Here is a 15357-nt window from a genome sequence, read left to right as displayed (position 1 = left end):
CACCACCACACCTGGCTAATTTTTGTATTTTTAGTAGAGATATGGTTTCACCATGTTGGCCAGGCTTGCTCTGAAACTCCTGACCTCAGGTGATCCACCACCTCAGACCCCCACAGTGCTGGGACTACAGGCGTGCACCACCACTCCTCACTAATTTTTTTTTTTTTGGTAGAGACAGAGTTTGCCATGTTGCCCAGGATGGTCTCAATTGCCTGAGCTCAAGTGATCCACCTGCCTCGGCCTCCCAAAGTGCTGAGATTATAGGTGGGAGCCACCACTCCCAGCCAGAGATTTGTTTTTAAATTTCTCACATATCTAAACCCGCCCTTTCCTATATGTATTTTTTTGAGATGGAGTTTCACTTTTGTTGCCCAGGCTGGAGTGCAATGGTGCGATCTCAGCTCACCGCAACCCCCGCCTCCTGGGTTCAAGCGATTCTCCTGACTCAGCCTCCTGAGTAGTTGGGATTACGGGCATGCATCACCATGGCCAGCTAATTTTTGTATTTTTTGTTTTGTCTTTAGTAGAGATGGAGTTTCGCCATGCTGGTCAGACTGGTCTTGAACTCCCGACCTTAGGTAATCCACCCACCTCGGCCTCCCAAAGTGTTGGGATTACAGGAGTGAGCCACCATGCCCGGCCTCCCATTTTTTTTTTTTTTTTTTCTTAAGACGGAGTCTCGCTCTGTCGCCCAGGCTGGAGTGCAGTGGCCGGATCTCAGCCCACTGCAAGCTCCGCCTCCCGGGTTTACACCATTCTCCTGCCTCAGCCTCCCGAGTAGCTGGGACTACAGGCACCCACCACCTCGCCCGGCTAGTTTTTTGTATTTTAGTAGAGACGGGTTTTCACCATGTTAGCCAGGATGATCTCGATCTCCTGACCTCGTGATCCGCCCGTCTCGGCCTCCCAAAGTGCTGGGATTACAGGCTTGAGGCACTGCGTCCGGCCTGCCTCCCATGTTTTTAATTCCTTTCCACCATACACCCTATGCTTTTGTTCTTTCTCACTTTTCACATTATCCTCCAAGCCTGGAAGGTTTTCCCTCTGTTTTGGGAAGTCATATCTAACTGAAGTTCTAATTCTCTCACAAAGTCATTCCTAATTCTTGATCTCTACTGTCTTCTGATTTCTGAAAGCTTAAAATCTACTCCACATTAAATAGCCCTTAATTTTTTATTGGATGAAAAGACCCTACAGAACATTAATTCCCAATCTGTTAAATATGTTGTTCTTATTCTCTTATATTAGGCATCTAAACTATTCTTTGAAATCTTTATTCCATTTCTTCTTACGCACTACCGAAAAAAATGTATGAAAAGACAAAATTTCCATATTTGAAGAAAGTGGTGAAATGTAAACTTTTTGAGGCTGGAAAAGTTTTAAGCACAAGTAACAAGTGTTTGTTACACATCTAAGAGTAGTGCTATTTCTTCAAACCTTTACTTAACAGATGCATATGATTAAGGGAAACAGCTGCAGCCAGAGGAAAAGGAAGTGGTAGAGATGACAATTTATGCAGCAAGCCAAACTGGGCAAACTGAAGGCCACATTAGTAAGGATTTACTGACATGTTACAACATCTAGGTAAAGAGAGTTAAAGAGTATTGCATTTATATTGAGACTGCGTGAATGTTGTAATTTCCCCATATCACTACTAAAAACGTATTATATACAGTATATGGAAAAGGGATCGATAGTTAAATGAGGAATATAAATTCCTTTGGGAAATAAATTCTTTGCAAGATGGCTTCATTTTATTTTCATTTTTTATATTTTTTGAGACAGGGTCTTCCTCTGTTGCCCAGGCTGGAGTGCAGTGGCATGATCATGGCTCACCATAGTCTCCACTTCTGTGCTCAGGCAATCCTCCCACCTCAGACTCCTGAGTAGCTGGGACCACAGGCGTGTGCCACCACACCCATCTAATTTTTATTTTTTGTACACTATGTTGCCCAAGTTGGTCTTGAACTCCTGGGCTCAAGTGATCCTCCCACCTTGGCCTCCCAAAGTGCTAGGATGAGCCACTGAGCGTGGCCTGCAGAATGACTTTATATCTTAATGTAGAGCAAGGTTACAAGAAATTTAATGATGTGGAGTGGTTGAAACCCTCTAAGCCAACTGTTATTAATTAGTTTTATAGGTTGTTCTTGGAGCTGCCACTTACTTTTCCTGGGTTAGTCTTTAAGTAAAAAGGGGACAGATCGATTTATTAGCCATTAGTTGGTACCTAAAATTCTTTCTAGTTATAAATTCATGTGTCTCCCATGAGGGACCTAAACATTTTCTTATTGTTCTGTACTTCCTTTTGGGCACCCACCACTGAACATCTTAACCCTTATTCTAAGAGGTTTTGCATATAATCAGCCCCAGGGCTGCTAGAAGAGAGAGATGACATTTCCTAAGCAAGTTCAGCTTCTTCAGCTCAGAAAAAAGGATATTTTTTGCAACAACATGAAAACCTATACAGGGGTTTAATCAATTTTCTCTATGTCCATTTATCCCATTTTCCCTTTTAATTCTGTCATTTGTCTTTGAAAAGGTGAGGAGAGGGACACTCCTATGTCTTTAAGAAGATATATATATGTGTGTGTGTGTGTGTGGGCATGCACGCATTGGTAGAAGATAGAACTGTGTATGTATAGACCCCTGTTTATTTGGTTGACTCTGTAATAACCATCAGAGGACTTTTTAAACAGCATTTCCACTAGGAAAGCTGAAGCCTTATGCTACAAATTTGGCATCTTTTTTATTCACAGGCTGAAATTCTAACCCTCCTCCATCAGAATTTCTTAGTTACCAAGAACTCGAGATATTTTTTAGAAGTTTAATATCTTGACCAAGTTCTCTTGAACCCCCACTGGATAGGTGACAGAACTAGGGATATTTTTTAATGCCCATATGTAAGAACTAGGGATATTTTTTAATGCCCATATGTAGATATATTTTCAGGGCAAGAATGAGAAGTCTGCTACTACATTTGTAGTCTGCAATTTTATGCAATTCTAAAAGGTAAAAAAAGAAATTGAAGTCAGGAGTACAATGCAGAAATTCCTTTCTACAGCTGAGAATGTTAATCATATAAAAGTGAAGTTGGGGACAGAATGAGCATTCACTGATTCATACAAGATATGAGTAGATTAAGATTCAACTTGGTAGCCGGGCGACGTGGCTCAAGCCTGTAATCCCAGCACTTTGGGAGGCCGAGACGGGCGGATCACGAGGTCAGGAGATCGAGACCATCCTGGCTAATACGGTGAAACCCCGTCTCTACTAAAAAATACAAAAAACTAGCCGGGCAAGGTGGCGGGTGCCTGTAGTCCCAGCTACTCGGGAGGCGGAGGCAGGAGAATGGCGTGAACCCGGGAGGCGGAGCTTGCAGTGAGCTGAGATCCGGCCACTGCACTCCAGCCTGGGCGACAGAGCGAGACTCTGTCTCAAAAAAAAAAAAAAAAAAAGATTCAACTTGGTTTATTTTGTAACAGAAATGTCTTACACAGCACTGGAAATATCCATCTTAACCACAGATTAGATAGATGCAAAAAGGAAGGGTTCTTTTAGCTTTCTAAATAGAAATTAAGATATTATGCTGTTCTAGATTGGGTGAGTGGTAAAGCTTGAGAAGCTTAAAATGAAAATGTAATATACCTTAACCTCCAGAATTTTGAGAAAGTAATTTTCAAGTCCGTCTGTTATTAAATGTTTTGGACCTTTTGTCCCAAAATTTTGCATGTAGTTTCAGGAGTTTTCCATGAACCACAGACTCTTAATAGTCCTGTTGCATTCTAAGGTAATTTTTAGGTTTGACCCCAAGCTGTTGGCACATTAAGTGATTTTGCATGGAATGGATTAAATAGTACCTAGCTCCAAACCATCCAAATAAGGGTTTGTCCAAAGTCAGGTCTGAGAGCAATATACAGTATAATGTTATCCTGAGACTTTGACATTTTCTGGTAGAAGATATTAATAAGAAAGTTTATTAAGTATTAGAACATTAACAGATTGGTGCTACAGAGGTTGAAGAGCTTGATGCATTCTTCAAATCACAGACTTTACAAAGTAACATAATGTAGTACTTCAATTTTGGGGGCTTGGCTACGTTATACACCCAATATAGAAAAATCTATACTGGGTGATGGCCTCCTTTTTCCATACTGGTATTCTACAGAAGGCAGAAGAATCTTGAGAGTAAGTTGCAAAGACATAATTCAGCCTGAAACACAATTATATACCCTCTTTGGCCAGGACATAGACTTTAGGCAAGTAAGTACTGGTCTAGTCAAATTCCTTAGGAAGTTATAACTTCTTGGCTTCCAGGTCTAAGAACACTTCCTGATGACAAGCTCTGAAATCCATAAATACATTGGTGACATTATAGGGAGAGAGAGGATAGAACTTCCCGTAGTAGACTATCAGGGATTGATGATTTCTAATTAAACAGCCGCAGTAGTCACTAAAAAATACATGCTGCTTCTCAAGATTTCTCCCAGACCTCCTCTAGGGCAGATTTCCTATGTAACATATTTATGCACTTGTCCACTCACTACCACTCGTTAATGATGAGTTTTGATCTCACTGTAATGTGCCCATTGAATGAACACAAGGTCTATAAAACTTCCCAGTGCTCAGGAGTCTTCCATGTCCATGGCTTCTAGTTATTCCAAGAGTAGCTATTCTCAGGAAGATGAAAAGTCTAAAATGAAACATAAAAGGGGGATGGACTTGGACCCAGCTAGTTAGAATGGAGGCATTTTAGGTGGCCCATCCTTGTTTATGGCCTGTTACTCTGAAATACAAGCACAATTGTAATTATGCTTCATTTCATTAAGAATGTACATTGACTTCAGATCCTCTTCAGTTAGAAGCCACACAGGGTCAGTGCATCTGTAGTGGTTCCCAGGCTGGTGACTCATCTCTGCTCTAACCAAGGTATACTAGACAGCCAGTTTACCTGGCTCTCTGTCTAGTGCATTATTCTGTTTTCCCCCGGCCCTATGCAAGTAGAAGCCTGGATTTAATGTAGGGGTGAGGTCTGTGATTTATGTGTCTCAGAGAATGGAGCTGGGGGGTGATTTTAAAAGTCAAGTGAACCACGTAGTCAAGCCCCCAAAATTGAAGGGAAAATCTAGTCAGGAAGCAACAGGACAGAGATGACTCAAGATTTCAGTTGTTCCCAGATTAGTTTCTAGATGCAGTGCCATCAGCATCTTAACACAGTCTCACCTATATTAATTAAGATAGCAAAGTTAATCCAATGATAAATCCCCATGAATTGGTTGTGTAGGTGTTATGCAAACTGATGCCATTTTTGAGAGCAGTTTTGGTGGTCACTTCAGATACTATTTTTTATATATGATGCTTCAATATTAGCATATGTCCAAAGACTCCCTGGAATCTTCACAAATTTTGTGACTACTGTAATACATCAGGTTTTTTCTTTAAAATCACATCTCAGAATCTTAAGAATTAAACAAAAGCTGTGAATTTATCATGTTAGTCCAGGTTTTGCTTACTTCTTTTTTATCATCTAATAGCCAAGGCTACTTCCCTCCTCTTTTCCCAAATACATCTCACATATTCTGAGCAACTGTCCCACCTTCATTTTTTAATCTAATATTGATAAATTTTTTTGCATATGAAATGGGAGGGCCATTGATCCTTATTTTTCATTTTCTACTGGGCTCATTGTACCCTCTTTCCATATTCACATTGTAGCAAAACATTTCATTCCCGCATATTAATCTAACTCAGTAATTAAAAGTATGGAAGCCAGGCACAGCAGCTCTTGCCTGTAATCCCAGCACTTTGAAAAGCTGAAGTGTAAGGATTGCTTGAGGCCAGGAGTTCAAAACCAGCCAGGTCAACATAGCTGAGACCCCATCTTAAAAAATAAAGCATTGACACTGCACTCAAACTGCTGAATATGAAACCTGGCTTTACCATTACCATTTACTAACACTGTGGTCTTGCATAAGTTAAACTTATCTATGTTTCTGTTTCCTCAACTGTAAATGGGGTGGGAGGAGGGAGGAAAAAATAATATCTATCTCATAGGATTGTTTAAGTACTTGGAGCAAGACCTAGTAAGTGCTGCATAAATATGTTTTGATAAATTAACACTAGTCTGGCTTTTCTAACCTAGCAAAGTTTTAAACCTGAAAATTTGGATTTGTCAGTCAATAATAATACTGTTTGATTTGTTTTGACAAAATTCACCTCAGCCAGCAGTGGCTTTTGATTGATTTCTGTGTGACAGCCATTGCTAGGTGTAGGTATACTTGAATTTAAGTACGTGCAATGGGGGAGGGGTGTGTTATATGGTTCAAAACTAATAAGGACAAACATGACCTTATAGTTAGTACATAATTTACAAAGTGGTTCATTTGATTAATTGTACAATCAAAAATATACTTTTTTTTTCTTTGTCACCTAGACTAGTAGTGCCATAGTGTGATCATAGCTTATTGCAGCTTCAAATTTCTGGGCTCAAGTATTCTCCTACCTCAGCCACCCAAGTAGCTGGGATTATAATAGGCGTGAGCCACCACACCTGGCTAAAATGAACATTTTTAAGCCCAAGAAGTCTAGTTCCTTTTGAAATAAGACTTTCTGGGCCCTTTGTATACATTTCCATGCTTTTAAAAGGTAGCTTTTAATAATATGTACAGACTGCAATTTAATTTTTTAGTAATAATGCCCCAAGTACTAAAGATAAAACTTCTAAAAAGTTTGATAGCCAGGTGTCATGGCGGGCACCTGTAATTCCAGCTATTTGGGAGGCTGAGGCAGAGTCTACTTGAACCTGGGAGGCAGAGGTTGCAGTGAGCCCAAATGGTGCCACTGCACTCCAGCCTGGGCAACAGACTGAGACACCATCTTTTAAAAATCTAAAACATTTGAAATTTAATGTATTTATTACCTTAATCTAGTTTTATGTGTATATACAAATTGGTTATAGTATCTATTTTGTTACCAACTGATAAACAAGAAATAAATCAAACGTCAGTAGATGAAAGGACAAGCAAAATACGCATTATATTGTGAAATATATATTTGATCTTCATTCTTTTGTTGTGTCATACAACTCTCCTACAATCCTTAGAATCTCCAAAATGAAGTATCTTTTTTTTTTTTTTTTTTTTTTTGAGATGGAGTCTCGCTCTGTCGCCCAGGCTGGAGTGCAGTGGCACAATATCTCGACTCACTGCAAGCTCCGCCTCCCAGATTCATGCCATTCTCCTGCCTCAGCCTCCCGAGTAGCTGGGACTACAGGTACCCGCCACCATGCCCGGCTAATTTTTTTTGTATTTTCAGTAGAGATGGGGTTTCACTGTGTTAGCCAGGATGGTCTCCATCTCCTGACCTTGTGATCTACCCGCCTCCACCTCCCAAAGTGCTGGCATTAGAGGCGTGAGCCACTGCGCCTGGCCGGTGAAGTATCTTTGTATGCTAATAAGTTGACTGAAAGCCATGTACCTCTAGGTAGCTATTGGATGAGTGTTAGTTACCCAGAAACACCCAGGCAGGATTAGAGGGTTGGGATTTTCACTCCTGCTTGTTAATCTCTGGGGAGAAGCGAGGGTGTGAAGATTAAGTTGATACCAGTGGCCAGTGATTTAATCAATCATTGCCTACTTAACAATCAAGAAGGACTGAGTTCAGAAAGCTTCCAGATGACTAAGCACGTGGAGGGGGGCATCCCCTTCCTACATGCCTTGCCCTCTACATCTCTTCATCTGTATCCTTTGTAATATCCTTTATAATAAACTGGTAAGTAAATGTGTCTGCCTGAGTTCTGTGAGTCACTCTAACACATTAATCGAACTGGAGTAAGAGGTTGTGGGAACCCCAGTTTATAGCCGGTTAGTCAAAAGCATAGGTAAAACAACCTGGGGCTTTAGATTGGGATTGGAAGTGGGGAGCCTTCAAACTGTGGGATGTGGCACTGTCTCCAGGTAGATAATGTTGGAATTGAACTGGGTGGGAGGACACCCACCTCGTGTCCGCAGCAAAAGTGGTTGCTTGTTTTGGGGGAAATCTCTCATACATCTGGTCACAGAAGTATTCTGTGTTGATTGTTGTGGCGTGAATGCAAAGGACAAAACAGTTTGTTTTATGTACAATGGAATATTATTCAGCCTTGAAAAGGAAGGGAAATTCTAAGACATGCTACAATGAAATAAGCCTGTCACAAAAGGACAAATACTGTATAATTCCACTTGTGTAAGGTACTTAGAATAGTCAAATTCATAGAGATAAAATGGTGGTTGCCAGAGGCTGGCAGGAGAAGAAAATGATATTATTGTCTAGAAGGTACAGAGTTACAGTTGGGGAAGATGAAATGTAAAATCTGGTGATAATTGCACAATAATGTGAATGTATTTAATGCATAGAACTGTACACTTGAAATGGTAACTTTTATCTATATTTTACCATCATTTAAAAAACACAACATTATTTCCCTACAATAACCAAGATACAAAAACCACTCATTTTGGAAAACAGCTGTAGGAAATGACAGCCTCCCTTACTCTCTCACCTCTGTGCTACCCCCACCTTATCACGTGCCTTCCCCCCTCCAAATTGATTTGCTAAATGTACATTTATGTTTATAAATTTTATGTTAACTACATTTTGGTAAATATTGTGTACTTGTTTGGGAGCTTTTTTTCTTTTTTTTCTGAGATGGAGTCTCGCTCTGTTGCCCAGGCTGGAGTTCAGTGGCATGATCTCCACTCACTGCAAGCTCCGCCTCCTGGGTTCACGCCATTCTCCTGCCTCAGCCTCCCAAGTAGCTGGGACTACAGGCACCCACCACCACACACCTGGCTAATTTTTTTGTATTTTCAGTAGAGATGGGGGTTTCACTGTGTTGTCCAGGATGGTCTTGATCTCCTGACCTCATGATTCACCTACCTTGACCTCCCAAAGTGCTGGGATTACAGGCCTGAGCCACCACACCTGGCCAGGAGCTTTGTTTTTAGTAGCAGGAAGAACTTTGAAAACCTGAAGTTTTCAAATTATAAATTTCTTCATTCTTTTATATACTGTGGAAGATTGTATCTGAAGCTTATGAGAAAATCTTAGTTACCAAGTTTTAGAACTAGAAGAAACCTTATTATCAGTTTATGCTTTTCACTTTGTAGAAAAGGAAAATGAGGTATAAAGAGATTGACTTCCCTAAAGTCACCAGCTTTTTAATAGTAAAACTAGAACTGAAAGCCGTAGCTCTTTTGATTCTTAATGCTCTTTGGACTACATTGTGCTATCGTACTGTCCAAAGTCTTCTTTGGCATCTCACCAGAAGAATTTACTGGGTAAAATTTTCATTTACATTATTGGATCAAGTAGTTAAAGCTGTACTGTGTTCTCAAATATTTGTAAAGTATCTTCTGGTGCCATTGAAGAGATAAACAGAACATATTTGTTTGCCCTATAGACAGGGTGTGGGTGAGAGAGAGAGAGAGAGACAGAGAGACAGAGAGAGAGAGAGAGAGAGAGAGAGAGACTGACTCTGACTACTCTATCCCCAAAATCCTCTTTTTCTAGCACAGGAATTCCAAGTTCCAATTCTGCAGTCAGTCCTATTCAGACTATAAGCCTTCTGGGTCAATAGGCTTACACAAATATAAAGGAAACCCAATTTAGTTCTTTGCTTAGAAATATGAACAGTCAAGAAAGAAGCCTTCCAACAGCATGAAACCCAAGATGAACAAGGATTACCTGAAAAACACAAATGAAGAGAACAAAAAGAAAAACTTTATAGATAAAGTGGGTAGTCCTAGGATTCCTGAAAAGGAATTCCACATGGAACAGAGAAGATGGAGAGGAAATAAATAGAAGAAAAATTATCTGAGCTAAATAAAGTCTCAGGGCTTTAGATCAAATGGATCCATTAACTGTAAAACAAAATGAACAAACAATAACACACATTTAGATAATAGTCTCATGAGATTTCAGAGCTAAGGATATAGGGAAATCTCATAAATATTTTTGCAGGAAGAGATGAGAATCACTTTTTTTAAAAATCAGATTGGTAGACACTTTTATTAATATTGAATGCTAGAAAATGTGGACCAATGATTTAAATTTCGAGGAGAATTTTAAGAAACCACCTATAATTCTAAAGCAGACCTAGTTTGCTGTAAGTGTGGAAGTATACATAAAAGTGTAGTTTACTTCCCCAGACCTTTGGGTGAGGGGGTAGGGGGTAGTGCTTGGGAGAAGCAAAATCAAACAAAAAATCTTACATAAAGGAACTTGAGATTAAGAATCAACAGAAGTATGTGATGAAAAAAAGTACTTAATCTCACCATGTTGGCCAGGCTGGTCTTGAAACTCCTGACCTCAAGTGAGGTAGGCAAACAACTGGGCTGTGAACTAACCCAGAACGTAATTATTTCAAATTAAAACAGAATTCACTGGGGTCTAAACATGTCTTTAAGAACAATATGGATTCTGTTGAGCACATTCTAATAATAAATTGGAATACGTGAAATGTAATAAAAAGGCAAAAACTTCAGAAAATTAAAGCTTCTTCTGAAAGTCCAAATGCGAAGCAAACGAAAATGTGCCTTATTTTTGAATGGTGAGGTGTAATTGAGTGTCAAGAACATAAAACACATTGACATTTGGAATTTAGTGACATAAAATTGCTTTTTATTCTCTGAGTTTTACCATGCCCCTTGGATGGGCAGTAAATGACACTGTAAGTACTTTTTATTATTCAATTAATGAAAATCAACCAATAGATAAAAACTTAATAAACTGCAAATGATGTAAAACTTAATGTGAAACTTAATTGTATACTCCGCAGTAATGGTATATGATTACATAGGGGAGCCAGAAGAAACTTCCTAAAGTTAATAGAATAAGAAATACAGGTTCAGCTAGAATATGTAAAGTTGTAACTGATACAAACTAAAATAAATCAGAATAAACAGAAGGCGGGAATTAGTGTAAATCTTCTTAGTCTTTCGTGTGTGTGTGTGTGTGTGTGTGTGTGTGTGTGTGTGTGTGTGACAGAGTCCAGCTCTGTCACCCAGGCTGGAGTGCTGTGGCGCGAACTCGGCTTACTGCAACCTCTGTCTCCCAGGCTCAGGCCATTCTCCTGTCTCAGCCTCCCGAGTAGCTGGGTTTGCAGGCATGCACTGTCACTCCTGGCTGGTTTTTTTTTTTTTTTTTTTTTTTTTGGATTTTAGTAGAGACAGGGTCTCACCATGTTGGCCAGGCTGGTCTTGAAACTCCTGACCTCAAGTGATCCACCCGCCTCTGCCTCCTAAAGTGCTGGGATTACAGGTATGAGCTACCACGCCCAGCCTGCTCAATCTTTTATAATGAGGATACACTATGATAAGAAATAATGGATTTTTAAAAAATGAGTATGGTAGTAAACACTAGAAGAATTAAAAACAAATGACCCGAAGTTGTAATTTCTGAGAACAAGTCTGAGGTTTGGGTTGGAATTAGGGAAGAGACTAAAGAAGTTTTAAGTGGTTTTTTTTTGTTTGTTTTGTTTTTTTTGTTTTTTGTCTTTTTTTGTTTTGTTATCAGTTTTGTACCTATACGTGGTCAGGAAGTCAGATAATTCTACAAATTCCCAGGGGCATTTACTTATTTTTGAATGATTCTTTTGGTGTTTACCTCCATATCTCTAGATAACAGTATTATATTACTACTTCTTACAGGTTGACATCCCACTTACAGAAGAGAGCCTAGCTGTCTCCCACCAATATTGCACAAATACGTTTCCAGATCCCCCAACTTCCCTGTGTAATTTGCCATATCAGTATCTTTTAAGATATGTCTTTCAGATTAGTCTGATTCCTCAGAGGAGGTTTTCCCCAATGTAAACCTCTGCTCTTATGAGTTGGAGACAGTATCTAGGGAACTGCATTTTTTGAAGTGGACTTCTAACCAATTAGCCTGGCAAGGAGACTTTTAAAAGATAGTTGTAACATGTGGTTTGATTTTCTTTTTTTTTCTTTAGACGGATTCTTGCACTGTCGCCCAGGCTGGAGTGCAGTGGCGCGATCTCGGCTCACTGCAACCCGTACCTCCCAGGTTCAAGTGATTCACCTGCCTCAGCCTCCCGAGTAGCTGGAATTACAGGCGCCCGCCACCACGTCCGGCTACTTTTTTGTATTTTTAGTAGAGACTAAAATTTCACTATGTTGGCCAGGCTGATCTCGAACTCCTGAACTTGTGATCTACCCACCTCAGCCTCCCAAAGTGCTGTGATTACAGGCGTGAGACACTGCACCCGGCTGGTTTGACTTTTTTAAAACCATGTCTTGTAATACTTTCATAATAGCAATGTTATTTCTTAAAATATCAGATCCCTGTTATAGAACTTGATTAATATTTATTTGAATACAGTAGTAGTATTATCACCATTTACGTTTTTGTCTTTTCACTGTAGCTCTGATATGTTTTACAGCAGTTTCAGTTGCCTAAAAAACAAAAGCTTTGTTGTTGTTTGGTAAAGTTTTTTTAACTTTGTTGAAACACCTTATTTTATTTACTGCTTGGCAAATAAGGGTCGATTGGGTACGTGTTCATATGCTGTGTTGACCTGTAAATGGTTTTGTAATCTTTTTTTATAAACTCTTAGAAATAATCTTTTTTGTAAGTCTTAGAAATTCAAACTGGGGTACCCATAATATGAACCTCTTTTTAAAAAAGATTGTGTTCATTATTTATAATCAATAATCCTTAAATTTTGTGAGATTTATGACTACATTGACTAGATAATATTGGGGTACATAATGGCTGTTCTATGGTATGAAAAATACTGAGTAGGTACTCACCTGAAAAGTTTCTCAGGGATTTACTTTACTTATAAACTAGGGAATAATGTGCATTTGTGGAATGTTTCTGGAACAATGTAATATGTCAGCTTTTCTATGAACTTTGAGGATAAGCATGATTTGGATTCTTAGAATAGAAATGACAGGCTGATGATTAGGGAGAGAAAACGTGTCTGTTCATGTCTAGCTTACACTCAGTAACAGGTAGAGGTGTGACTTTTAAAAGCCCTGAGCTAATTGTACTTTCCAGTCACCAAAAGTTTTATAGGAATATGTGATACTAGCATATGCAAAAACCCACATCCTGTTTTACTGCTCCATCAGGAAGACTTAGTTCACTTGTTAGGGCATTGCTGTGGTGGATCATCAAGATTTTAAGTGTTTAGGATACTGTTTTGGACTATGTTCAGAAATTCATTAGCTAATAGTCACAAATGTTTTTTACACTTTCTCATGGTTTACTTGCAACTTCAGCTTACAAGGAACCTCTCAAGAACATGAATCCTTTTGATGCATCAAACCGTGGATTAAAACATATAGATAGCCTAATTGAGTTGCACTGCTCATTTTTAATAAAATGGCTTTTATGTTAGAATTGGGTTAGAAATAAAGTCTGTGTTGTAAAGATAAAATTTTCCAGAATAGTCTTGTGTAGGCAATCTCATTTAGTTCTATGTGTCTTATCAATGTTCAACAGAAAGATCTATGAGAATTACCTATATGTACTTTGATGGAAAAGTCAGGAAGGAAGGTGCTCTTTAGCATTTGAAGCTAGTATGAATTTAAAGCATGGAACTATTTGTTCTGGATTGCCTGGGTTTCAAAGGTTTTAGTTCAGCACTGCCCAGTAGGGCTTTCTGTAGTGAAAGAAATAACTCATACTATGCTGTGTAACTTGTAACCACAGTGGTTGATGGGACTGAAGAAGTGAATGTTTAATTTTAGGTAATTTAAATTTAAATAATCATATGTAGAGAGTGAGTGCTTAGATAGTGCAGTGTCTAGTAGTATCAAGAAACTGAGGGAAAACAAAAGCAAAAGCACTGCATTAAACTAAATAGGACTTCTGACCCAAATTAGTTTGCTTGGCACAGCTTATAGGCGCTTTACCCTTAATATTCATCTTTTACTATAATGTCATCATAGATATAACGTCTTCATTTCTGAGCCTTACTAGCTTTTTTTACTAGAATAGTAAGTTCACAGCTTACACTAGAACTGACACTATTTTGATGTCTGTGGTTGATGCCTCCCATCTTCACCTCAACTTTCTCTTTTCGTCTAACTCCAGTACTTTCCACCAGTGAGAAAAGACTCTTACTTGCCCATTGCCCAGTACATTTTTTTTCCATTTGAGAAACTCCTCTAAATTTTTCTAAACTCACAATTATTAAGGCATTTGTTCAGTTTACCCCCAAAAAAACCCATACTTCTAAGGGTGTTTTCAAGTGACACATTGGCACTGTTACACTCTATATCTAGAATCTTACTGGTATTTAAAAATTGCAACTTTACCTTGAAAGTATCAGACATGATTCTTTTTCAAAGAAGAGGTTTTGCAAAAGTTTCTTCTTTTAATTCAAAATATTAAAACATTAATATTTTAAAATTTTTTTCTCCGAGTTTATAAACTTCTATTCTCATGTAGCACAGTTCATCCAGTTTGTGTCTTGAAGCAGAGTAGACTTTTTCCCGCAAAGTCACCTGAATTTTGAGCCCTTTGATCGCACAGATGAAATCCCTGTTTCATCCGTGAAACCCTGTCTCTACAAAAAGTACGAATAATTAGTCAGGCATGGTGGCACACACCTGTGGTCCCAGCTGCTCGGGAGGCTGAGATAGAGGATCACTTGAACCTGGGAGGCAGAGGGTGCAGTGAGCCAAGATCACACCACTGCACTCCAGCCAGGGCAACAGAGTGTGACGAGCTATTGTCCTGCATAAGGCATGCCTAGATAAGATAGAAATGTTTTAAAACATTGTTACAACTAAGTACCCCCTTTCCAAGTTGTAGTTAGTGAGTTAGTGGACTTTTTTTTTTTCTTTTTTTTTTTGAGACAAGGTCTCCCTATGTTGCCCAGGCTGGTCTTGAACTCCTGGCCTCAAGAGATCCTCCTGCCTTGGCCTCCCAAAGTGCTCACACTACGGGCATGAGCCACTGTGCCCATCCCAGGAAACTCTGATACTGTGGTTTGGATGCTTCATCTTCTTTCAAGGTGAATATTCAGCTTCTCTGTATGTACTAAACTCTGTAATGTGTATGACTTTCTAAAAACCTTAACACTCAGGGATTCACATGTAGCTATACTTTGAATACTACTGCAGATTACATAGAATGATATTGCACCCCAAGATTTACCCATAAATGGAGTAATTCATCTTGAATTTTAAACTATAGTTCTTAACATGAAATCTAATATATCAAAATTTAAATGGTTTATCATATACAGTGTACTGAGCATAGTTGTCAACATATCACACGAAATGAAGAAAGATATAAGCATTCTTTTAGATGTTTTCTCTAAACCTTTTTTTTTTTTTTTTTTTTTTT

The 15357-nt window shown here is 38.9% G+C and overlaps 1 protein-coding gene across 6 annotated transcripts in view; it reads left to right on the top strand.

The window, feature by feature from the left end:
- ABHD17B (abhydrolase domain containing 17B, depalmitoylase) overlaps nucleotides 1-15357 on the top strand; it is a 51029-nt gene that overhangs the window by 12349 nt on the left and 23323 nt on the right. Inside the window, exon 1 of one of the 6 annotated variants that reach the window (XM_017863333.1) lies at nucleotides 14936-15022. The exons of the other annotated variants lie outside the window; for them this stretch is intronic. The gene's annotated coding sequence lies outside the window, so the exon portion shown is untranslated. Of the gene's footprint in view, nucleotides 1-14935; nucleotides 15023-15357 lie in introns of those variants that run through there. 6 annotated transcript variants of the gene reach the window in all.

This window comes from Rhinopithecus bieti, unplaced genomic scaffold (assembly GCF_001698545.2).
Source record: "Rhinopithecus bieti isolate Rb0 unplaced genomic scaffold, ASM169854v2 scaffold_68834, whole genome shotgun sequence".
NCBI lineage: Eukaryota > Metazoa > Chordata > Mammalia > Primates > Cercopithecidae > Rhinopithecus > Rhinopithecus bieti.
This window is presented reverse-complemented; position numbering and strand designations above follow the sequence as displayed.